The sequence below is a fragment of the Myotis daubentonii genome, chromosome 2 (assembly GCF_963259705.1).
Source record: "Myotis daubentonii chromosome 2, mMyoDau2.1, whole genome shotgun sequence".
Lineage (NCBI taxonomy): Eukaryota > Metazoa > Chordata > Mammalia > Chiroptera > Vespertilionidae > Myotis > Myotis daubentonii.
In genome coordinates this window covers 114,862,612-114,885,587 of record NC_081841.1, presented here as the reverse complement: position 1 = coordinate 114,885,587, position 22,976 = coordinate 114,862,612, and the positions used below count along the sequence as shown (strand labels likewise).

General features: G+C 42.4%; 2 pseudogenes; one reads left to right on the top strand and one right to left on the bottom strand.

The window, feature by feature from the left end:
* Window positions 1-11,930: 11,930 nt before the first annotated feature.
* On the bottom strand, window positions 11,931-15,276 carry LOC132226657 (pleckstrin homology domain-containing family G member 5-like; annotated as a pseudogene).
* Window positions 15,277-20,226: 4,950 nt separating this feature from the next.
* Window positions 20,227-22,658, top strand: LOC132226304 (52 kDa repressor of the inhibitor of the protein kinase-like; annotated as a pseudogene).
* Window positions 22,659-22,976: the final 318 nt, after the last annotated feature.

Genomic DNA, 22,976 nt, shown 5'->3' with positions numbered 1-22,976 from the left:
ACCTTCTGGATGTCCTTCCAGATGACCTTCCAGACAAAGCTAGGACTGCAAGGACGAGGACTGAGGCAGCCACACAGCTGTGAGGGCCGAGCCCCTTGCACAAGTTTCATGCATCAGTCCTCTAGTCTATTTATATATAAACCCTGGGTGTAATGCGTCATGTCTGAGGCTCGACCAACCGGAGAGTAATCAGTCCTGAAGGGGTCATCTTGGCAACAGCTGCACCCTCCCTGAGCTGTTTCTCTGAGCTGTTTCCCATGAGGGTGAGGTTTGAGGCAGGAATCCACCCTCGGAGCATGGAGGCACTGAGTCATGGGTCGCCTTGCCAAGGACTGTGCCCTCCCTGATCTGTTTCCCATGAGGCCTAAGGTAAGAACCCACCCTCAGAGCACCAGGAGCACCCAGCAGCAGTCAGTCGCGGGTTGCTGAGGCAGAGGCCATAGCCTGGTAGAACTTGGGTCTAGCCCAACAGGGGGCATGGCTGGCCTTCAAACCAGACCCTGACAGTGGGAAGAGGGAGCCCCATTCCTCATAGAATCTGCTGTTGGATAGCTTTCTGTCAGTAGCCTGCCAGCCAGGAACCCCAATCACCTGCACCCCGGACCCTGACAGGAGGGAGGAGGGAGCCCCATTCCTCATGGAATCAACAGATGGCCAGCTTGCTGTCAGGGGCCTGCCAGCTAGGAATCCCATTCACCTGCATATCTGTATAAAGTTTTAATACATTATATTTGAGGTCATGGTGGTACTGTTTTACCCACAGCATCTACAGGAATTGCTACAAATTTACTTCTCTGTGGAAGCACCTTTCATTCCCAATATAAATTACTGATTCCATTAAATGAAACTTCAATTTCTAAGACTCAATATAAACAGTGAAGTTGCTAAAACTATTAAAAAGGCCCAACTTCTCATCATTGATGAATGCACCATGGCATCCATTCGTGCTATAAATGCCATAGACAGATTACTAAGAGAAATTATGAATTTGAATATTGTATTTGGTAGAAAGTTCTCCTTATTGGAGGGGATTTTCAACAATGTCTCAGTATTGTACCGCATGCTATGCAATCGGCCATAGTACAAACAAGTTTAAAGTACTGTAATGTTTGGGGATGTTTCAGAAAGTTGTCTCTTACAACAAATACGAGATCAGAGATTCTGTTTATAGTGAATGGTTAGTAAAACTTGGAGATGGCAAACTTGATAGTTTTCATTTAGGAATGGATATTATTGAAATCCCCTGAGAAATGATTTGTAATGGATCTATTATTGAAGCTACTTTTGGGAATACTATATCTATAGATAATATTAAAAATATATCTAAATGTGCAATTCTTTGTCCAAAAAATGAGCACATTCAAAAATTAAATGAAAAAATTTTGGATATACTTGATGGCGATTTTCACACATATTTGAGTAATGATTCCATTGATTCAACTGATGCTGCTGAAAAGGAAAATTTTTTCATAGAATTTCTTAATAGTATTACTCCTTTGGGAATGCCATGTAATAAAGTAAAATTGAAAGTGGGTTCAATCATCATGCTATTGAGAAATCTTAATAGTAAATGGGGTCTTTGTAATGGTACCAGATTTATTACCAAAAGATTACGACCTAACATTATCGAAGCTGAAGTATTAACAGGATCTGCAGAGGGAGAGGTTGTTCTGATTCCAAGAATTGATTTGTCCCCATCTGATACTGGCCTCCCATTTAAATTGATTCAACGACAGTTTCCCGTGATGCCAGCATTTGTGATGACTATTAATTAATCACAAGGATAAACTCTAGACAGAGTAGGCATATTCCTACCTGAATCCGTTTTCTCACATGGTCAGTTATATGTTGCTTTCTCTAGAGTTCAAAGAGCATGTGACGTTAAAGTTAAAGTTCTAAATACTTCAGCACAAGGGAAATTAGTCAAGCACTCTGAAAGTGTTTTCACTCTTAATGTGGTGTACAGGGAGATATTAGAATAAATTTAGTCACTTTATCAGTCATTGTTTGCATCACTGTTGTTTGTTTTTATATCATGTTTTTGTTGTTTTTATATCATGCCTCTGTTGTTGTTATATCCTTTTGTTACTGTTTGTTTATTTATTAATAAATTTATATATTATTTTCATATACATTTTACTAATTTCCTTTCATCTCTCACACTTCTATTATAGAGAAAGGGCAAATAGAAATATTAAAATATTTCTGCTAATTAATTCCCTTTTAATGTGCATGAATTTCATGCACCGGGCCACTAGTATACATATAAAAGCCTAAGCGACCATTATGATCAAACGACTGGAAAGATCAGAAGCGGTTGACCAGTCACTATGACATGCACTGACCACCAGGGGACAGATTCTCAATGGAGGAGTTGCCCCCTGGTGGTCAGTGTGCTTCCACAGCCAACCTCCTGCTGCCCCTCCCCCTGGCCGGCCCTCATCGGTCCCTGGTGCTAAACCTATGGTAGAGACCTGCTTCTGGGTTTCATAAGTAGCACAGCAGCTCCCTCACAGTAATCTATTGAAAGTCAGCCCTCGAAACAAGGTGTTGTCTTGCTCCCATCTTTTCCCAACCCTGCTGGGGCCTCTAGGCCCAAGGCTAGGACGGGGAACTGGGGGTGGGTAGCAGTGGATATGACCCCTTTCCCAGGGGGGCCAAGGGCCGGCTCCCTCCTTGGGGCCTGCCGGCTAACCTCCCACAGTCCCTGTCCCCTGGCCAGCCAATCTCCCATGGCCCCCCCCCATGCACAAATTCATGCACCAGACCTCTAGTCTTTTCATAAGTCTCTTGGCCATCTGTATGTCTACTTTGGATAAATAGTCTATTTAGGTTGTTTGCCCATTCATAATTGAATTGTTTGTCTTTTGTTAAGTTGCATGAATTACTTATATATTTTGGATATTAACCCTTTATCAGATATACCATTGCCGAATATGTTCTCACATAGAGTGGGCTCCCTTTTCATTTTGTTGATGGTTTCTTCTGCTGTACAGAAGCTTTTTATTTGGATGTCCCATTTGTTTATTTTCTCCTAAGTTTCCCTTGTTCTAGTAGATGTATCCACAAATATATTGCTACAAGAGATATCTGACATTTTGCTGCCTATGGTTTCTTCTAGAAATTTTATGGTTTCACGACTTACATTTAAGTCTTTTATACATTTTGAGTTTATTCCTGTGTATGGTGTAAGTTGGTGGTGTGGTTTTATTTTTTTGTATGTATCTGTCCAATTTTCCCACACCATTTATTGAAGAGACTATCTTTACTCCACTGTATGCTCTTGCCTCGTTTGTCAAATACTAATTTAGAGTAATGGCTTAGACAGACTTCTGGGGTCTCTGTTCTATTCCATTAATCTTCATGCCTCCTCTTGTGCCAGTAATAGGTTGTTCTGATTATAGTGGCATTATAGTAAATTTGATATCTGGTACTGTGATCCCTCTGACTTTGTTTATCTTTCAGAAGATTGCTGTTCCTATTCGAGGTCTGTTTTGGTTCCATATAAATTTTTGGAGAATTTTTTCTAGATTTGTGAATTATGCCATTGGTATTTTAATAGGGATTGCATTAAATGTATACATTGCTTTGGGTAGTATGAGATTTTAATTATTTTAGTTCTACCAATCAATGAACACAGTACAGTCTTCCACTTGTTTATATCTTCCTCTATTAGTAGTTTTATGAGTACAATTTTTTTTACCACCGGGGTTAGGTTTATTCTTAAATATCTTATTTTTTGTTGTTGCAATGGTAAATGGGATTGTTGTTGCTTTTTGTTTGTTTATCTTTCTGATAATTCATTATTGGAATATAAAAATGCCATTGATTTCTGGTTATTAATTTTGTAAGCTGCTACATTACTGAATTGATTAATTAAAACTAGTAGTTTTTTGGTGGAGTCTTTTGGGTTTTCTATGTAACATATCATGTCATCTGCAAATAATGACAGTTTTACTTCTTCCTTTCCATTTTGAATGCCTTTTATGTTTTCTTCTTGTCTCATTGCTGTGACTAGGACTTCCAGTACTATGTTGAATAAGCATGGTGAAAGCAGACATTCCTGTCTTGTTCCTGTTCTTAGGGGAAATGGTTTTAGTTATTGCCCATTGAGTCTGATGTTGGCTGTAGGTTTGCCATATATGGCATTTATTATGCTGTGCTATGATCTGTTTCCACTTTGCTGAGAGTTTTTATAAAAACGGGTGCTCAATTTTGTCAAATGCTTTTTGTGTCTATTGATATGATCATGTGGTTTTGTCTTTCATTTCGTTTATGTGATGTATCACCTTTATTGATTTGTGAATATTGTACCAAACTTGCATCCCTGGAATAAATCTCACATAGTCATGGAATGTGATCTTTTTATTTTTTTAAATTTTGTTTTATTGCTTAAAGTCTTACAAAGAGTATTACGTATGTCTCCTTTCCCCACCCCCCCCAACCCCTTTGACATTCCCCCGGTCTCCCCTATCCCCCAGTGTCTTGCATCCATTGGTTATGTTTATATGCATGCATACAAGTCCTTCGGTAGATCTTTTACCCCCCGCTCCCCCCCCCCAACACTTCCCGGCCTTCCTGCTGTAGTTTGACAGTCTGTTTGATGATGCTCTGTCTCTGTATATTTTTGTTCATCAGTTTATAATGGTCTTTATTATCCATAAATGAGTGAGATAATGTGGTGTTTTTCTTTCATTGACTGGCTTATTTCACTTAGCACAATGCTCTCCAGTTCCATCCATGATCTTGTTAATATATTCCTGGATCTGATTTGCTAATATTATGTTGAGGATTTTAACATCTATATTCATCAAGGATATTGGCTTATGTATTGGCTTTATCTTGTTTTAGAATTAGGGTAATGTTGTCTTCATAAAAAAATATTGGAAGTGTTATTTCTCTTGGGTTTTTTTTTTTTGGAATAATTTGAAGAGCATAGGTATTAGTTCTTTGAGTGTTTGGTAAAATTCCCCTGTGAAGGCATCTGTCCCAGGGCATTTCCTGGATGGGCATTTATTCATTATTGCTTCAATTTGTGAGGTGCAATATGTCATTTATTTCTACTATGATATTTATTATTTCTTTCCTTCCTCTTACTCTGGGCTTTTATTGTTGTTCTCTTACTAATTCTTTAAATTGTAGGATTAAATAGTATATTATTAATTTTTTGTTGTTGTTTTTTGAGGTAAGCCTGTAATGCTATGCATTTGGCTCTCAGGATTGCTTTTGCTGTGTTCCAGAGATTGTGAGTTGTGGTGTGTTTGTGTTCATTTATTTCAAACAAGTTTTTATTTATTTCTTGATCTCATTTAATAACACGCTGTTTAGCCTCCATGTGTTGAAATGTTTTGGGGTATTTTTACTGTCGTTGATTTCTAATTTTATTCCATTGTGATCTAAGATGATGTTTGATATGATTTCAATCTTCTTGAACTTGTAGAGTCTTGTTTTGTGTCCTAACATGTGGTCTATCTTTGTGAATGACCCCTGTGAACTTGAGAAGCATATATATTCTGCAGCTTTGGGGTGAAATGTTCTATAAATATTAATTAATTCAATATGATCCAGTGTGTCATTTGGAGTCACTATTTTCTTGTTAATTTTTTGTCTGGAAGACCTACCCAATGAAGTCAAAGGGTAATAAACTCCTGAATTATTACTTTATTGCTGTCAATCACACTTAAAGTTCTCCAGAAGTGTTTTATATATTTAGGTGCTCCAGTATTGGGTGCATATATGTTTACCAGGGATATATCTTCTTGTTGGATGGATCATTAGAGTATTATTTAGTAATATTTATTGTCTCTTGTGAGGGCCTTTATTTTGAAGTCTATTTTGTCAGATATGTGTATTGCTACCCCAGCCTTTTTTCCCCATTTTCATGGGAAATATTTTTCCATCCTTTCACTCTCATCTGTGTGAGTCTTTTGTTCTGAGGTTGGTCTCTTGTACACAGCATATATTTGGTTCATTTTTTCATAGAAATTCAACTATCCTGTGTCTTTTGATTGGAGCATTTAATACATTTACAATTGAGGTTATTATTGAGAGGTAGTTATTTATTGCAATTTCAATTCTTTATGTCTATGTGTCTGTCTCTGTTTCTTCTTCTCATTACAGCAGTCCCTTTAGCATTTCTTGCTGTGCTAGTTTGTTGGTGACAAACTTCTTTAGCCATATTTTTGTTGTTGTTTTGGAAGCTCCTCATTTCACCCTCTGTTTTTGCATGATAACCTTGCTGGATATAGTAATCTTGGTTTCAGATCTTTGCTTTTCATTACCTTGAGTATTTCATGCCATTCTCTTCTGACCTGTAGAGTTTCTGATGAGAAATCATCTGACAGCCTTGTGGGAGCCCCTTTGTAGGTAACAAATTGATTTTCTCTTGTTGCTTTTAACATTCTCTCTTTGTCTTTAATTTCTGTCATTTTAATTATGATGTGTCTGCATGTGGGCCTGTTTGCATTCTTCTTGCTTGGAACTCTCTGTGTTTCCTCAACTTGCATGTCTTTTTTCTTCACTAAGTTAGGGAAACTTTCTGCCATTATTTCCTCAAACAGGTTCTCTATCCCTTTCTTATTTTCTTCCCATTCTTGTACTCCTTTGATGTGAATATTGTTATGTGTCATGTCCCACAACTCCCTTAATCTGTCTTGCTGGGTGTTTTTTTTCTTTTTTGTCCTCTGATTGAGTTCTTTTTTCTACCCTGTCTTCTAATTCACTGATATGATCCTCAGCTTCCTCTAATCTGCTGTGTATTCTTTATAATGTGTTCTTTATTAGTCATTTTTCATTCCCAACTGGTCTTTTTTCATAGTTACTATATCTTTTCTCATGCTGTTGAGAATCCTCGCCATCATTATTCTGAACTCTATATCTGATAAATTTTTAAATTTCCATTTCATTTAGCTCTTCTTCTGGAGAATTCTCATGTTCTTTCATTTAATCCTTGGCTTGCTTTTTCCTCTCTATTTTGGCTGCCTGTTTGTTTTTGTGTCTAATAGATCTGCTAGTACTCCCAATCTCTAGTGCAGGACAAAGGCAGACTCTGTTTGAGACTGGCCCTGAGTACCTTTTCTGGAGCTATCTGCATTCCACAGCTTATGACTCCCTCTGCTGGAGACTGTGCCTTTGGAAAAGACAAGATGTGCACCAAGGTCCACTTTTCATAGCCCCAGGCTCAGAAGAAGATCAGGCAAAGACTCCATAGATTCACCTCTAACTGCATTCTTATTGTTATGCAGTCTTAATTAACCACAGGCTATCGAGTACAGGGTGGGGCAAGAGTTTTTCCAACAGAGTGGGGCAATTGCTGCTCCCCTACCCCACCTTCTAAACACTGCCTTGATGATAAAGACCTGATGGAGAAAGAAGTTTTCTATGGTATTTGGAAATTACTCAGCACAGGAAACCAGGGTGGCTGCCTTCTGAGCTCTAACCCAAGAGCCCTCAACCCTGGATTCTCTTCACACAGCTCTAGTCCACTCTTCCCTCCCTCTGCTGGAGCAGAAGGTGAATGGCTGCACAAAATTTTTTGTGTGTTTGCCCTTTAAGAGGATGCCTGCATTTTTAGCCATCTCTTCCTGGCAGACAGAGCCCTGCTGCTTTTCACAGCCAGATATTATGTGGGCAACTTTCTCAGTTCTGGTGCTCTGGGCTGGGTTGTCCAATTTGATGTTTAGTCTCCAGAGTTCTCAGCGGGAGCACCCCACACCTGAGTTATCTCTCCAGAACTGGAGCTATTGCCTATGGGAGCCTGGAAGCTCTTTCTCACTTCTTCACTTCCTAACCATCTCTATACAGTCTCCACTTTCCATCATTAGACATCAGGAATTTCTCCAGGTAGTCTTCATTTGATTATTCAGGATGATTTTTCTGTATTTTAGTTGTAATTCCAGTTTTGTCCTGGGAGAGTTTCAATGTAGCTTCCACTTTACTCTGCTGCCATTTTCAAACTCCCAACGAACAATTTTATTCTCACCAATTTGACAACTTAGATAATATGAAACAATAGCTTCAGTGACACAAACTCCAAAAGTAGTTAACAGTAAGATACCTGAGTATTGCAACTGCTCAGAAAAAAATATATGATCTAAATAGTTATCTATCAATCAAAAATACTGAATTCAGATTAAAAATATTACAACTATAAAATGTTGAACCTTGATGCTTTCATTAGAATATTTTTAAAATATATTTTATTGATTTCAGAGAGGATGGGGGAGGAAGAAAGTAATAGACACATCAATAATAAGAGAGAACCATTGATCAGCTGCCTCCTGCATGCCCCATACTGGGGATTGAGTACACAACCTGGGTATATGCCCTGACCTGGAATCAAACCATGACCTCCTAGTTCATAGTCATCAAAATATTTTGCGAGACATTCTAGGTATACTGGTATTAAAACCAATTCCACATAATTTCCCCATAAAATAAAAGTGACTACTTCCCAACTTTAGGTGGCCAGCAATACTTTATCATGGAATTCAAGCAGTTATCTTACAAGGAAAGAAAACTATAGTGTCATCAGAGGAATGGTAGCATAAGAAATCCCTTTGGCCTTTCTCCTAAAATGTCAGCAAGATAACCAAATATAATTTTTTAAAAAATCCCTACTCAATAAAGAGGCATGACTGAGAGACCCACATATTGAAACATCTAAAGGTGGAAAATTTGGAGTAAATGAGGAGATGAGAAGGGTGACAGCTCAGAGAGCCTGCAGACACAGCGCCACATCCAGGAGCTCATGGATTAGCCTGGAGAGCGGAGGAAGCCAGTGGTAGTAAATACTTTCTTTAACCAGGAGGAACAGAAAGCTGTGGGAGGCAGGACAGCAGGGCAAGCAGAGTGAACAGTGACTGAGCCAGCATGTGACTCAGCATGTGACTGAGCCAACAGTGACTCATAACAGAGCATGTTCTTCCATGCAGCTCCCCAATGATGAGCAAATTATCCTCATGTTGCCCTTGAAGTTGTGTGGAGGAACATATCATCTATAAAGTAAGAGCTACTGCAGTAAAATGGCATTTCCCTCTGTGACTTTTCCCCCAGTGAGATGGTTGGGGTAGGACCCCATGGAGGTCAGGGGTCATCATTATGGTGAGGCAAAAAGAACCCCACCCTGAAGCAGCCCACTGTATTGTCTTATGGAAGCTATGGAGGTAAGTCTAGGAGATAACAAAGGAAAAATCTTGTGATTCAACATTATCTATTGGTAAAGAGTAGAAAGACCTCATTAGAGAAAGCTGCTAGAGACCACTAATACAGACAGATAGATATGCCTAGACCAGTGGTCGGCAAACTCATTAGTCAACAGAGCCAAATATCAACAGTACAACGATTGAAATTTCTTTTGAGAGCCAAATTTTTTAAACTTAAACTATATAGGTAGGTACATTGTTATTAACTTAATTATGGTACTCCTAAGCTGGCCTTTGCTAAAAACATCCTCGATCTGATTGAGGTACGTTCGCAGAGGTCGACCCCTTCCAACTCTCCCATCCACATTCGTCTTGTATACTTGTTTCATCTATCTCCTTTTATTCATCCTCTCTATATGTCCAAACCATCTCAACATACCTTAAAAAATGTTTCATTTTATAGTAATAAAGCCACCATCACAAAATAATTACAATTCTTAAATTGATGACGAAAGTACCTGTAGGATTTGCAGCTGGTTGGAGAAATACAGGTAACTTTATGCTGCGAGTAGGTACTTTTGTCACCCGTGCACGATTTGTGGACATGACTAGCACTAACCATTGCACAATGAGACTGCTGACTGACTGGTTCACTCAACTCGTGCACGGCAAGCGCACCTCCCCGCCCCCCACAACGTATCCTGCGGCCTGCCTGCGACGCGTCTACCATTGCCCGGCTGACCGACACCCCCCACTTCTAGCGCCACTTCTTCAAAATAGATTCTCCCAGGCCGAAAACTGACTTCTGCGCATGGGCCACAAAGTTTCAATCGCATTGTATGTGCATGCCTGCATCTGGTATTTTGTGGAAGAGCCACACTCAAGGGGCCAAAGAGCCACATGTGGCTCGCAAGACGCGGTTTGACGACCATTGGCCTAGACAAAGAAGAAGAGAAAATACCATGAATAGCAATGGTAGTGAGGATAATCAGAACAAAAATTAAATATCACCAGAAAGCAAGCAGGAACACATGGAAAGATGTGACATAAATGACAGAGATTTCAAGATTGCACTTCTGAAAATATTCTATGAGATATGAGAAACTCCAAAGAGGCAATTCAATGCACTCCTAAATCAAATCAATGAAAAAAACGAGTACTTTACCAAAGATTGAAACATTAAAAAAGAACCAATCAGAAATCCTGGAAATGAAGCATGTAATCAGAGATTAAGAGTGAACTACTGAGTATAGAAAACAGAGTCAACCAGAGGGAGGAAGGGATTAGTGATATCAAACAGGAATCTAGAAATGACACAGAGAAAAGAAGAGAGAGAGACTCGAGTATAAGGAAAAATGAAAGAGCTCTATGAGAACTATCTGACTCCACAAAACACACACAATATTATTAGAATAATAGAAATTCCATAAGATGAAGAGAGTGAGAAGGGAATGGAGAGTAAATTCAAACAAATAGTGGATAGCACTTCCCAAATCTATGGAAAGAACTAGATCCTCAAATAAAATAAATAAACAGAACATCTAGTTACCTCAATTCAAAGAGGTCATTTCAAAAACACTTTGTATTAAAACTGCCAAAAAATAATGACAATGAAAAATTTCTCAAAGCAACCAGGGAAAAGAAGGAAGTGATCTACAAAGGAAAACTCATAAAGATTTAATCTGACGTCTCAGAAGAAACTCTACAAGCCAGAATAGTGTGGAATTAAAGATGCCAACATATGAAAGAGAAAAATTACCAGCCATAAATGACATATCTATCAAAATTATCCTTTTAATTATAAAGAAGAAATAAAGACATTTCCAGACATAGAAACTGAGGGATTTTATCAGCATAAAACCTCCATTGCAGGAAATATTTAAGGGAGTTATTCTACATGAAACAAAGAACATAAGGTCACAACACTAAGAATAAGATCACCAAAAACCTTACATCATAAACAAGGATAATATGTGGCAACAAAAACATAAAAGGGTAGGGGGCAACAGTCTGAACTGGCAAAGGAGCATGAAGATCAGATGCACTCAAATGAAAACAAAACAAAACACGAAAAGACAAAAACAAAAGCAAAAATACTACAGTATACATGCAACTTCATTTTTTATAAATCTAATGGTAACCACATATAAACATTTTCAAACCAGGACATATAGCTTTAAAAAAGAAGAAATAGAAAAGATATATGGGATACCTCTAAACAACAACAAAAAAGACAGATACGGAAAGGGGAAAAAATACAATGGAGGAACAGAGCTATTAGAAAACAAAAGAAAAATGTATATAGGAAATCCCCATACATTGATAGTTACCACAAATGTAAGTGGTCTGAATTCACCAATAAAGAGGGACAGAGTAGCAGAGTCGATCAAGAAACAAAACCCAACCATAGGCTGCCTACAAGAGATACATCTAAGTTGCAAAGACAAAGGTAGATAAAACGAAAAAGTATAGAAAGTGATTCTCCAAGCAAATAATATCCACAGAAAAGCAGGTGTACCCATACTTGTGTCTGACAAAATAGATTACAAGATAACAAGAGACAAAGATGGACACTTTATAATGATAAAGGAGACACTACATAAAGAAAGCATAACATTTCTCAATATATATGCACCCAACCAGGGAGCACTGAATTATATAAACAAACTAGAGGCCCAGTGCATGAAATTCGTGCACTGGGGATAAGTGGGGGGTCCCTTAGCCCAGCCTGTGCCCTCTCGCAGTCCGAGACCCCTCCCTCCTTACTGCTCACTTGCTTGCTGCTTCCTACCACTTGGCTTGCTGCTCCTTAGCGCTGCCGCCAAGGCCTTGGGTCTGCTGGTTGCCGGGCCTGCGGGTTTGTGTCTCTGATACCCCCAGCAGCCCCAGCACCTTGATGGCGGGGTTTGGGGCTTCTGGGTGCTGAGGCTGTGGATCTGTGTCTTCAATCAGGGCCCCAGCAGCCTCAGCACCAAGGTGGTGGGCCTCCCCTGCATGTTTGTGTCTTTGATCAGGCCCCCAGCAGCCCCAGCGCCGAGGTGGTGGGCCTTGGGGCTGCTGGGTGCTGAGCCTGCAGGTTTGTGTCTCTGATTCTGCCCCCAGCAGCCCCAGCTCCGTGATGGCAGGGTTTGGGTTGCTGTGCTGGGGCTGCTGGGTGCCAGGCCTGTGGGTTTGTGTCTCTGATACCCCCAGCAGCCCCAGCACCAAGGTAGTGGGCCTTGGGGCTGCTAGGTGCCAGGCCTGCTGGTTTGTGTCTCCAATCAAGCCCCCAGCAGCCCCAACATCGCCTCAGCAGGCCTTGGAGCTGCTGGGTGCCGGGCTCCCCTGCCTGTTTGTGTCTCTAATCCAGCCCCCAGCAGCCCCAGCACCACCTAAATAACTTAAGGGGAACTTTATTTAGTCTTCTTTTAAAAGCAATCTAGTTTAAAAATGAGTTGCAGTTAAGAGAGAACAAAGAACATGGTACCTAAGAGTGAGATAGACAGACAGAGGAGAGGCTGGGAACTGGTCAGGGGCTTACATACCAACTGTTCTCCACCTGGGAAATGATGTAAAATCAGTTTATTTAGTTTTCTGCTCAATGGTCTTCTCCAGCAAGTGGAGTGGCATCTGCTCACTTCTCCCTGGGGCCTGGCTTGGTGGTTGCCTTGGGGTCTGGCTGCGCTCCAGCAAGCTCCGCACGGGCCTGCCTGCTCCGGCTGGCCCTGTCCACACATTGCTTCCTGTGAGTCTTCCTTGGGCGCAGTCCCGGTCCATCACCTCCTCCTGTGTCTGCACCACTTCCACAGGCCGAGAAAGAGGCCCACACGGAGCTCAGGTCTGCAGGGAGCTGGTCCTCTGCTTTCAGAACCTTCGGATCTCCGCTTGCAATTGTTCCCTTCCATGACCTTCCTTCCCTACCTCCGGCATCTTCTCAGAGCACCACATGCCTGCCCTCCAGCAGCAGCTTGTCTTTGTGTGGCTTTCAGGGCAGCCTTCAGGGCCTGGTGGCTGCACTGCAGCCCTTCTGCGTTGGGCTCTGGGCCTGAGGCCCGCCCGGGGAAGGCGGGGGGGGGGGGGGGGGGAGGGCGAGCGGGGCGGGGGACTCCCCAGCAAGTCCCGCTACACCAGGCACATGTGCGCTCGCCCCCCCCCTCCCCCCACCCCCCGCCCACCGCGCCCTCCAGGCATGGCGGCTCCACGCTGTGCTCAGGGCCTGGGAGTTAAGCAGCAGGGTGGTCCTGGTGCCGTAGAGCTGGGCCAGCATCAGCTTCCTGTGCTGGGCAGAGATGGTGGGGGGGGGAAGCTCAGGCTGGACCCTGCGGGTGACCCCTGAGGGCAGCTCTCTGCTCCTTCTGGCGGGCCCTTTGGGCTCCCCCGCCAGGCAGGTGGTCCTGCCCTCCATCTCTGATAGCTGGGAGCCACTGCCAGGGCTTGGTGTGGCGCCCCCCCCCCCGCAATTCTAGCGGGGGCCCAGCTTCGTGAGGGGAGCCCTGAGTCCTAGTGCCGGTGGCTGTGGCAGCCAATCAAAGTTCTGACAGGCTGCGGTTGGGGGTGCCCCCTGCCAGCAGCTGCAGGAGGCTGGCCTCAGATTTGGACTTGAGCAGGTAGGGCAGGTGGGGCAGCAGCTGGACAGGGGTGCCGTGGCGGAGGCAGGGCTAGGGCGGGGTTGAAGGGGCCTGTGGTAAATGTAGGGGCCGGGGCACTGGCTCCACCACAGGGGCTGGGGTCGCAAAGTCTTGCAAGGAGGTGCAGGAGAGGGTGCCATAGGCGGAGTCCATGGAGCAGGAGCTGCCCTCCCGGGGCCCAGGGCCAGCAGTTCGCTGGTCAGTGTGACAGATGAGGTGGTGGTACTGAGGGACATCTCGTCCGACTGGGAGCTGAAGGGGCCACCCTCAAACTCGGGAGAGGAGAGCGTCTCCCCGGGCTCCAACATGGCCAGGGTCTCTGTGGAGCCGTCAGAGGCACAGTGCTGGGAGTCCAGGCTGTTGCTGCTTTTGCACAGGATGGTGGGGGAGCTGGCAGTGAAAGTGCTACTCTCCCCACCTTCCTCTTCCTTCTCATCTTCCTCCTCTTCCTCCTGCTCATCCTCCTCCAGGCTCTGCAGGTGCTGCTAGCTGCCCGCGTGCTCCTGCGCATGCAGCTGCACAACTGGTTCTGGGCATTGTAAATGAAGTCCATCCAACCTCGGCACAGAGCCTGCCCGCTGGCCTGGAACGTGTAGGCCCCCACGGCGCTGTGGAACTCGTTCAGGTAGATGAGGAGGAAGGAGCCAGGGTCCTGCAGCTCCGGCACACGATCTTGTCCACCAGCAGTGGTGGCCTGATGACCTTGGTCCTCTCAGCCTTCTTCACTGCCTTGGTTACTAAGAGTAGGTCCGTGAAGAGGAAGCAGTACACATCCATCTTGCTGTCCTTTCCCTCCTTCATCCTAAGGCTGCCCTCCAACAGCAGCTGACCTGTCTCCTCTGAGGAGGCACCAGGGATGGGCACCGGTCAGGTCCAGGTGCAGAAATTCCTTCAGGAGCTTGTCCACCTCATTGTTGCCACCCTCCACCACCTCCTAGGAGTCAATGTGGCTCACCACGGCCACCAGCCGCTGCTGCTCCTGTCGCTGCCGCATGCACGCATTCACGAGTTGGATGAAGCGCTCCACGGAGCTGATCATGGTGATGACGGACTCCTTGGCACGCTGCTCGTCCGTCTTCCTCAGCACTGACTTGAGCAGCAGCAGGTACTTGGTGAGCCGATGGTGGGGCTTGGCGAGCATGTCGCTCAGCTTCAGCCTCTGGCATTGCTGCTGCTTCTCGGCCCACATCACCTAGGCCGGGAAGAGGTTGTTGTCGCGCAGCAGGCTGCGCGTGTACTCCATGCATCCCTCCTCCTCCATGCAGTACCGGATGTAGGGCTTGAAGAGGGACCGAACATCTCGAAGCCTTTGAGGAGGTCCCGGGCTGCAGCAGCGCCTGCATGCACAGTGCCTTCTCCACCATCGGTGCCATCACGCTGCCCCAATGCCCGTGGTGCAAACTCGCGATCTCCGGGATGTTCCTGAACAGGAGCGGGGCATGGAGGTGTCGGGTCTCCTCTCCAGGGTGACCCTTCACCTGGGAGTCCCCTGCTCCATTCACCCCCTGGCCAGCGGGGAGCAACATCGGTGGGTCCGCTGCTCTGGGCGCTGGGGAGGAGGAGGCCTGCGGAGGGTGAGGCCCTGAAGCAGGAGGAAGACCAGGACTCAAGGTGCCCCCACCTCCACCCCCTGTCCTGCTGGGGCCTGCACCCAGGAATGCCATGGCTGCAGCAGGGCCACCAGCTGGGCTTGGAGGTGAGTCCTCCTCGCACAGTCCCAGCAGCCTGCTTGGTGTGGGTGGGGGTTTCGGGTCACCTTGAGGGAGGCTTGGGCCTTTCTCTGCTCCTCTCCTGGTGGAGCCGGGTCAGAGAAGTCGTCTTCAAGCCCCCAGGCTGCTTCTCAGAGTCGGAAGTTGCACCATCTGGCCTCTGCCTAGGATGGGACCTCTGCACCCCCAGGGTGCATAAACACACAGGGCTTCCATTAGGCTTTGCCTCAGGGAGGCCTCGCTGCTCTGCAAGCTTGGGGGTCCTTTGACTTCGCTCCACCCCTTGAAGCCTAGTATACAAATTAACCACCATCTTTGTTGGTGGTTAATTTGCATATCACCCTGATTAGCCAATGGGAAGCATAGCGGAGGTATGGTTAATTACCCTTTTTGTCTTTTATTAGATAGGATAGTCACAGAACTAAAGGGAAAAACAGATTAAACACAATCATAGTTTTGAAAGCTATAAACAGATAAACCAAAGAGAAGATCAATAAAGAAATAGCAGCCTGGGTCTATACCTGGGTTCTCTATTCTATTCAAATGGTTTATATGTCTGTTCTTGTGCCAGTACCAGGCTGTACTGAGAACAGTGGCTTTGTAATATAGCATGAAATCTGGTATTGAGATTCCACCTATTTTGTTTTTCTTTCTCAGGATTGCTGGGGCTATTCGGGGTCTTCTTTTATTCCAGATGAATTTTTGGAGAGTTCTTTCTAGGTCTGTGAAATATGCTGTTGGTATTATAATGGGGAGTGCATTGACTCTATAGATTGCATTGGGGAGTATGGACATTTTAATGATGTTGAGTCTACCAATCCATGAACATGGTATGTTCTTCCATCTGTTTATGTCTTCCTCTATCTCTTTTTTCAGTGTCCTGTAGTTTTCCGCATATAGGTCTTTTACCTCCTTAGTTAAGTTTATTCCTAGGTATCTTAATTTATTTGGTGTGATAGTAAATGGGATTGCTTTTTTAGTCTCTCTTTCTGTAAGGTCACTATTGGTGTATAGAAATGGCCCAGATTTCTTGGCATTAATTTTGTATCCTGCTACATTGCCAAATTCATTTACTAAGTCTAATAGGTTTTTGATGGAGTCTTTAGGGTTTTTTATGTACAATATCATGTCATCTGCAAATAAGGACAGTTTTACTTCTTCTTTTCCAAATTCGATGCCTTTTATTTCTTCTTCTTGTCCAATTGCAGTGGCTAATACTTCCAGTACTATGTCGAACAGGAGTGGTGAGAGTGGGCATTCCTGTGTTGTTCCTGTTTGTAGGGGAAATGGTTTTAGGTTTTGCCCATTGAGTATGATGTTGGCTGTGGGTTTGTCATATATGGCTTTTATTATGTTGAGGTATGATCTTCTATTCCCATTTGATGAGAGTTGTTTTAATAAAAAATGGGTGTTGGATTTTGTCAAATGCTTTTTCTGCATCAATTGATATGACTGTGTGGTTTTTATCTCTCAATTTGTTTATGTGATGTATCATGTTTATTGATTTGCAGATATTGTACCATCCTTGCATCCCTTGGATAAATCCTACTTGGTCATGGTGAATGACCTTTCTGATGTGATGCTGGATCTGATTTGCTAGAATTTTGTTGAGGATTTTGGCATCTATGTTCATGAGGGATATTGACCTGTAATTCTCTTTCATTGTGTTGTCTTTATCTGGTTTTTGTATTAGGGTGATGCTGGCTGGCTTCATAGAATGTGCTTGGAAGTGTTCCTTCCTCTTGAATTTTTTGGAATAGTCTGTGTATGAGGATAGGTTTTAGTTCTTCCTTGAATGTTTGGTAAAACTCCCCTGTGAAACCGTCTGGCCCCGGACTTTTGTTTGCTGGAAGCTTTTTGATTACTGCTTCAATTTCTTCCATAGTTATTGGCCTATTGAGATTTTTAGATTCTTCCTGATTAGGTTTTGGAAGGTTGTATTTTTCTAAGAATATGTCCAATTCCTCTATGTTTTCTAGTTTGTTGTAATAGAGTTGTTCATAGTATTTTTTTTTAACAATCCTTTGTATTTCTGTGGGGTCTGTTGTTATTTAGCCTCTTTTGTTTCTGATTTTGTTTATTTGTGTCCTCTCTCTTTGCTTCTTAGTGAGCCTGGCTAGAGGTTCATCAATCTTGTTTATCCTTTCAAAGAACCAGCTCTTGGTTTTGTTGATCTTTTGTATTTTTTTTTTGGTCTCTGTGTCATTTATATCAACCCAAACCACTATGCTCAATTAATATTTGACAATGAAGGTATTAACAGACAATGGAGTCAAGACAGTCTCTTCAATTAATGGTGTTGGGAAAATTGGACAGATACATGCAAAAAAAATAAAACTAGACCACCAACTTACACCATACACAAAAATAAACTCAAAATGGATAAAGGACTTTAACATAAGACAGGAAACCATAAAAATACTAGAGGAATCCACAGGCAGTGTAATCTCAGACATATGCTGAAGCATTTTCTTCACTGATACCACTCCTAGGGCAATGGAAACTAAAGATAAAATAAACAAATGGGACTACATCAAAATAAAAAAGCTTTCACACAGCTAACGAAACCATCAACAAAACAAGAGAGCACACTTATGGGAGAACATATTTGCAAACGTTATCTCTGATAAAGATTTAACCACCAACGTTTACAGGGAACTCACAACTTAATAAAAGGAAGATAAATGATCCAATTAAAAAATGGGCTATGGACCTAAATAGATACTTTTTGAAAGAAGACAGAAGGAAGGCCAAGAGACATATGAAAACATGCTCAAGGTCACTAATAATCTGAGAGATGCAAATCAAAATGACAATGTGGTACCATCTCACACCTGTCAGAATGGCAATTATCAACAAACGACAAGTGCTGGTGAGGATGCGGAGAAAAAGGAACCCTCGTGCACTGCTGGTGGGAATGCAGACTGGTGCAGTCACTGTGGAAAACAGTATGGAGTTTCTTCAAAAAACTAAAAATGGAACTCCCATTTGACCCAGTGATCTCACTTCTAGGAATATATCCCAAGAAACCAGAAACACCAATCAGAAAGGATATATGCACCCCTATGTTCATAGCAGCACAATTTACCCTACCTAAGATCTGGAAACAGCCTAAATGCCCATCAGCGGATGAATGGATTAGAAAACTATGGTACATCTATAAAATGAAATACCATGCTGCTATAGAAAAGAAGGTATTCTTACAATTTGCAGCAGCATGGATTGAACTAGAGAGCATTATGCTAAGTGAAATAAGCCAGGCAATGAAAGAAAAATACCACATGATCTCATTCATTTATGGAAAATAAAGAACATTATAACCTGATGAACAAATAGATAGATACAGAGGCAGTAAAGTGTCAAACAGACTGTCAAACTATAGCAGGAAGGCTGGGGAGTGTTGTGGGGTGGGGGGATAAGAGATCAACCAAAGGTCTTGTATGCATGCATATAAGCACAACCAATAGACACAAGACACGGGAGTGTAAGGGGGGTGGGATGAGGGCATGCGACAGGCAGTAGGGGAGGCTGGGGAAGGTCAATGGGGAAAAAAAGGAGATATATGTACTACTATGTGTAATACTTTAAACAAAATAAAAAAGAAAATATTCTATAATAAAACCATTTAATTCAAAAAGAAAAAGAAAATAAATATTGACCTTTTTTATGTAGTCAGAAGCAGAAAGAAAAATAATAAAATTTATAGCAGAATTAAATAAAATAGAGAAAAAAAAACACTATACAAAAAAATCAATAAAACAGATCTAGTTCTTTGAAAAGATCAATAAAACTGACAAATCCCTGACTGGACTCACTAAGGATAAAAGGGAAAAGACCCATATAAACAAAATCAGAATTGAGAACAAAGAAGTCACCATAGACATCACAGATACACAAAGGAATTAGAATATTATGAAAAAACTAGAGGCCCGGTGCATGACATTCATGCACTGGGAGGAGGGGGTTCCCTCAGCCTGGCCTGCACCCTCTCACAGTCTGGGACCCCTCAGGGGATGTTCAACTGCTGCCCGGGGGAGCGGGCCTAAGCCGGCATAAGGACAAGGCGGGAGAGGCTCCCACCACCGCTGCTGCACTCACAAGCCATGAGTCCAGCTTCTGGCTGAGTGGTGCTCCCTCTGTGGGAGTGCACTGACCACCAGGGGTCAGCTCCTACATTGAGCATCTTCCCCTTGGTGGTCAGTGTGCATCATAGCTACCAGTCGTTCTGCAGTTTTGTCAATTTTCATATTAGGCTTTTATTATATAGGATATATGCCACCAGATTCAATAACCTAAAAAAAATAGATGAGGTCCTAGAAATATATAACCTTTTTTGACTAAATCATGAAGAATTAGAAAATCTAAATAGACCAATCAGCAGTGAGGAATTTGAAAAAACTACCTAAAATCTCCCCCAAAAATAAAACTCCAGAACCAGATAGCTTCACCAATGAATTCTTCCAAATAGTCAAAGAATACTTAAAACCTATCTTTCTCCAGGTGGCGGGAGGTTCACCAGTGTATGTGGCAGTGGTAAATCCTCCCAGCCCCTCACAGCACTGTGGAGCCACATCCCCAGTTCCACCTCAGACTGTGGTGCCCCCTTCTGCCCCTTGCAGTTTTCTACTTGCCTGTTTCTCCCCATGGTGCTCTGGTCTTGCCAAGCCAGCTACCCGCCAGGGTCCTCTCCCTGGGCCCAGACAGGCAAGCAGGCTGCCCTGAGGAGGCAGGGAGAGGAGGGCTGGGCTGGCCCAGGGGTGGGCAAGGATGCCAAACTTCTTTGAGGATCCCAACTGCAGGCAGAAGAGCACACAGTTGGATTTGGCCTTCTTCCAGTTCCCAAGGGGTCTGGCCAGATGCCAGAAGTGGGTGGGAAATTGTAATAGGGCAGACTTAGAAGATAAAACACCTGATCAACTAAATAAACATTATCGATTATGTGCCAAACACTTTGAGACCTCTATGATCTGTAGAACTATACATTTTGCAGAGGCACCAGAAAACTAAAGAATGATTGGGTTATTTATTTCTCAAAATTATTTGTAGCAGATACTTTTGAAGTCATTGGAATTCCTTATAAGACAGTTTTTTGAGATAATGCAATACAAACAATATTTGATCTTACAAGTCATTTGAACAATCTACATAGTATACATAGAAAACAAATAAAATAATTGAGTGAAGATGAAATCAGGACAGTTGAAACAGAAAAAAAATTGTTGAAATTTATTAACAGGAACAAAAACATAAAGAAATCAACAACAGCAATGCTCAGAATTCCAGTGCAGAAGGGGGTGAAGAACAGAATGAAGACATTTACCTTTAATCCTTGAAGAGAAGGAAAACAAAAAATACTCAAAATCTTTATTTGAAATTTTGATTCTTATGAAAAAACAAAACAGACCTCTAAATGAACATGAAGCTGATGAAATCCCAGAAGGTCTCTTTACTCCTGATAACTTTCAGGCACTGTTGGAGTGCCGGATAAATTCTGGTGAAGAGTTTCTGAGAAATCTCTTTGAGACAACAGCAGTCAACACACCATTCTTTCAAAAGCACAGCAGAAACAGATGCTAGAAATATGTGAGAGCTGTATCCGGGAAGAAATGCTCAGGGAAGTGAGAGACTCTCACTTCTTTTTGATTATCACTGAGGACATAGTCGACAAAGGAGGGAAAGAACACTTGCCTGTGTTGGTGCGGCTTGTTGATGAAGCTCATAACCGAGAGATGAATTTGTGGGTTTCCTGCCTTATAAAGCCAATGTTGAAATTTTGCTATGAAATTTCACACTGCGATAATTGAGAAGTAGGTATTAAACTTGGAATATTGTCGTGGCCAGGTTTACATTGTATACAGTGGATTTTCTTCCAAAATGAAAATAGTTGCTCCTAGACTTTTGGAAAAATATCCCCAAGCTATCTACACACTCTGCTCTTCCTCTGCCTTAAATATGTGGTTGGTCAAATCTGTGCCTGTTATGGGAGTGTCTGTTGCGTTAGGGACATGAGGAAGTTTGTTCTTTTTTCTATTGGTCATCAGAATTGCTTTTAGAGCTTGCCAATGTAATTTCTGCCCTTCTTCAGAACAATAAAGAAAGGGGTAAAGAATTGAAGTAAATTTGCCATTCTTGATGGATAGGCAGGCATGAGCTTTTGAAATTTTAGTGGACCTCCTACAAGCACTTGTTTTATGTTTAGACAGTATAATTAATGATACAAATATTAGATGGAATAACTGTATAATGGGCTGAGCATTTGTACTCTGTAGTGCAGTAACAGATTTTGAATTTGTTGTTACCATTGTCATTCATAAAAACATTATATCTTTTACAAGAGCCTTTGGGGAGAATCTCCAGGGGCAGACTTCTGGTGTCTTCTTTGCAGCCAGTAGCTTGACTGTGGTGCTGCATTCACTAAATGAAGTGATGGAAAATATTGAAGTTTATTATGAATTTTGGTTTGAGTAAGCCACCAATTTGGCAACCAAATTAGACATTCAGATGAAGCTCCCTGGGAAATTCCACAGAGATCAGCAAGGGAACCTGGAATCTCAACTAGCCTCTGAGAGTTACTATAAAGAAGCTATAAGTGTTCCAACAGTCGGCCACATTATTCAGGAACTGAAAGAACACATTATTCAGCACCTCAAAGCTCTTAAATGCTCATCTCTTGTACCCTCTGTCATGGGACAGCTCAAATTTAATACATTGGAGGAGCACCATGCTGACATGTACAGAAGCGACTTACACAATCCTGATACACTCTCAGCTGAGCTGCGTTGTTGGAGAATCAAGTGGAAACACAGAAGAAAAGATATAGAGCTTCCATATGCTATTTATGAAGCCTTCCACTTGCTAGGCATCAAGTTTTTTCCTAATGTTTATGCATTGCTGAAGGTCCTATGTATTCTTCCTGTGATGAAGGTTGAGAATGAGCGCTATGGAAAAGGCAAAAGCATCTCAAAGCATACCTGAGGAAAATTTTTACAGACCAAAGGCCAAGTAACTTATTAGTAGCTTTGCTTAACACAAATTTTGATATAAAACATGATTTGGATTTAATGGTGTACACATATATCAAACTCTATACAACTAAGTCAGAGCTTCCTACAGATAATTCTGAAACTATCGAAAATACCTGAGACACTTTTAAAAGAGGTTTTCTCTTATATTTGATATTGAAAAAATCCGTAAGAAATTGGAAAACATATAAAAGCTATAATGTATATGTAGGCCACTTAATCACTGACTATCTTGAGTACATTAACCATTGATAATCTGACTGTTTAAATTACCCCTGTTTGAACTCTCATGCTTTGAAGAACTAACTATTCTTCCAGAAGGTAGCAGTGAAAGTGCCATGTTGCCAGAAGGTAGCAGTGAAAGTGCCATGTTGCATTTCTGCATGGCCAGTGGTCGGCAAACTCATTAGTCAACAGAGCCAACTATCAACAGTACAATGATTGAAATTTCTTTTGAGAGCCAAATTTTTTAAACTTAAACTATATAGGTAGGTA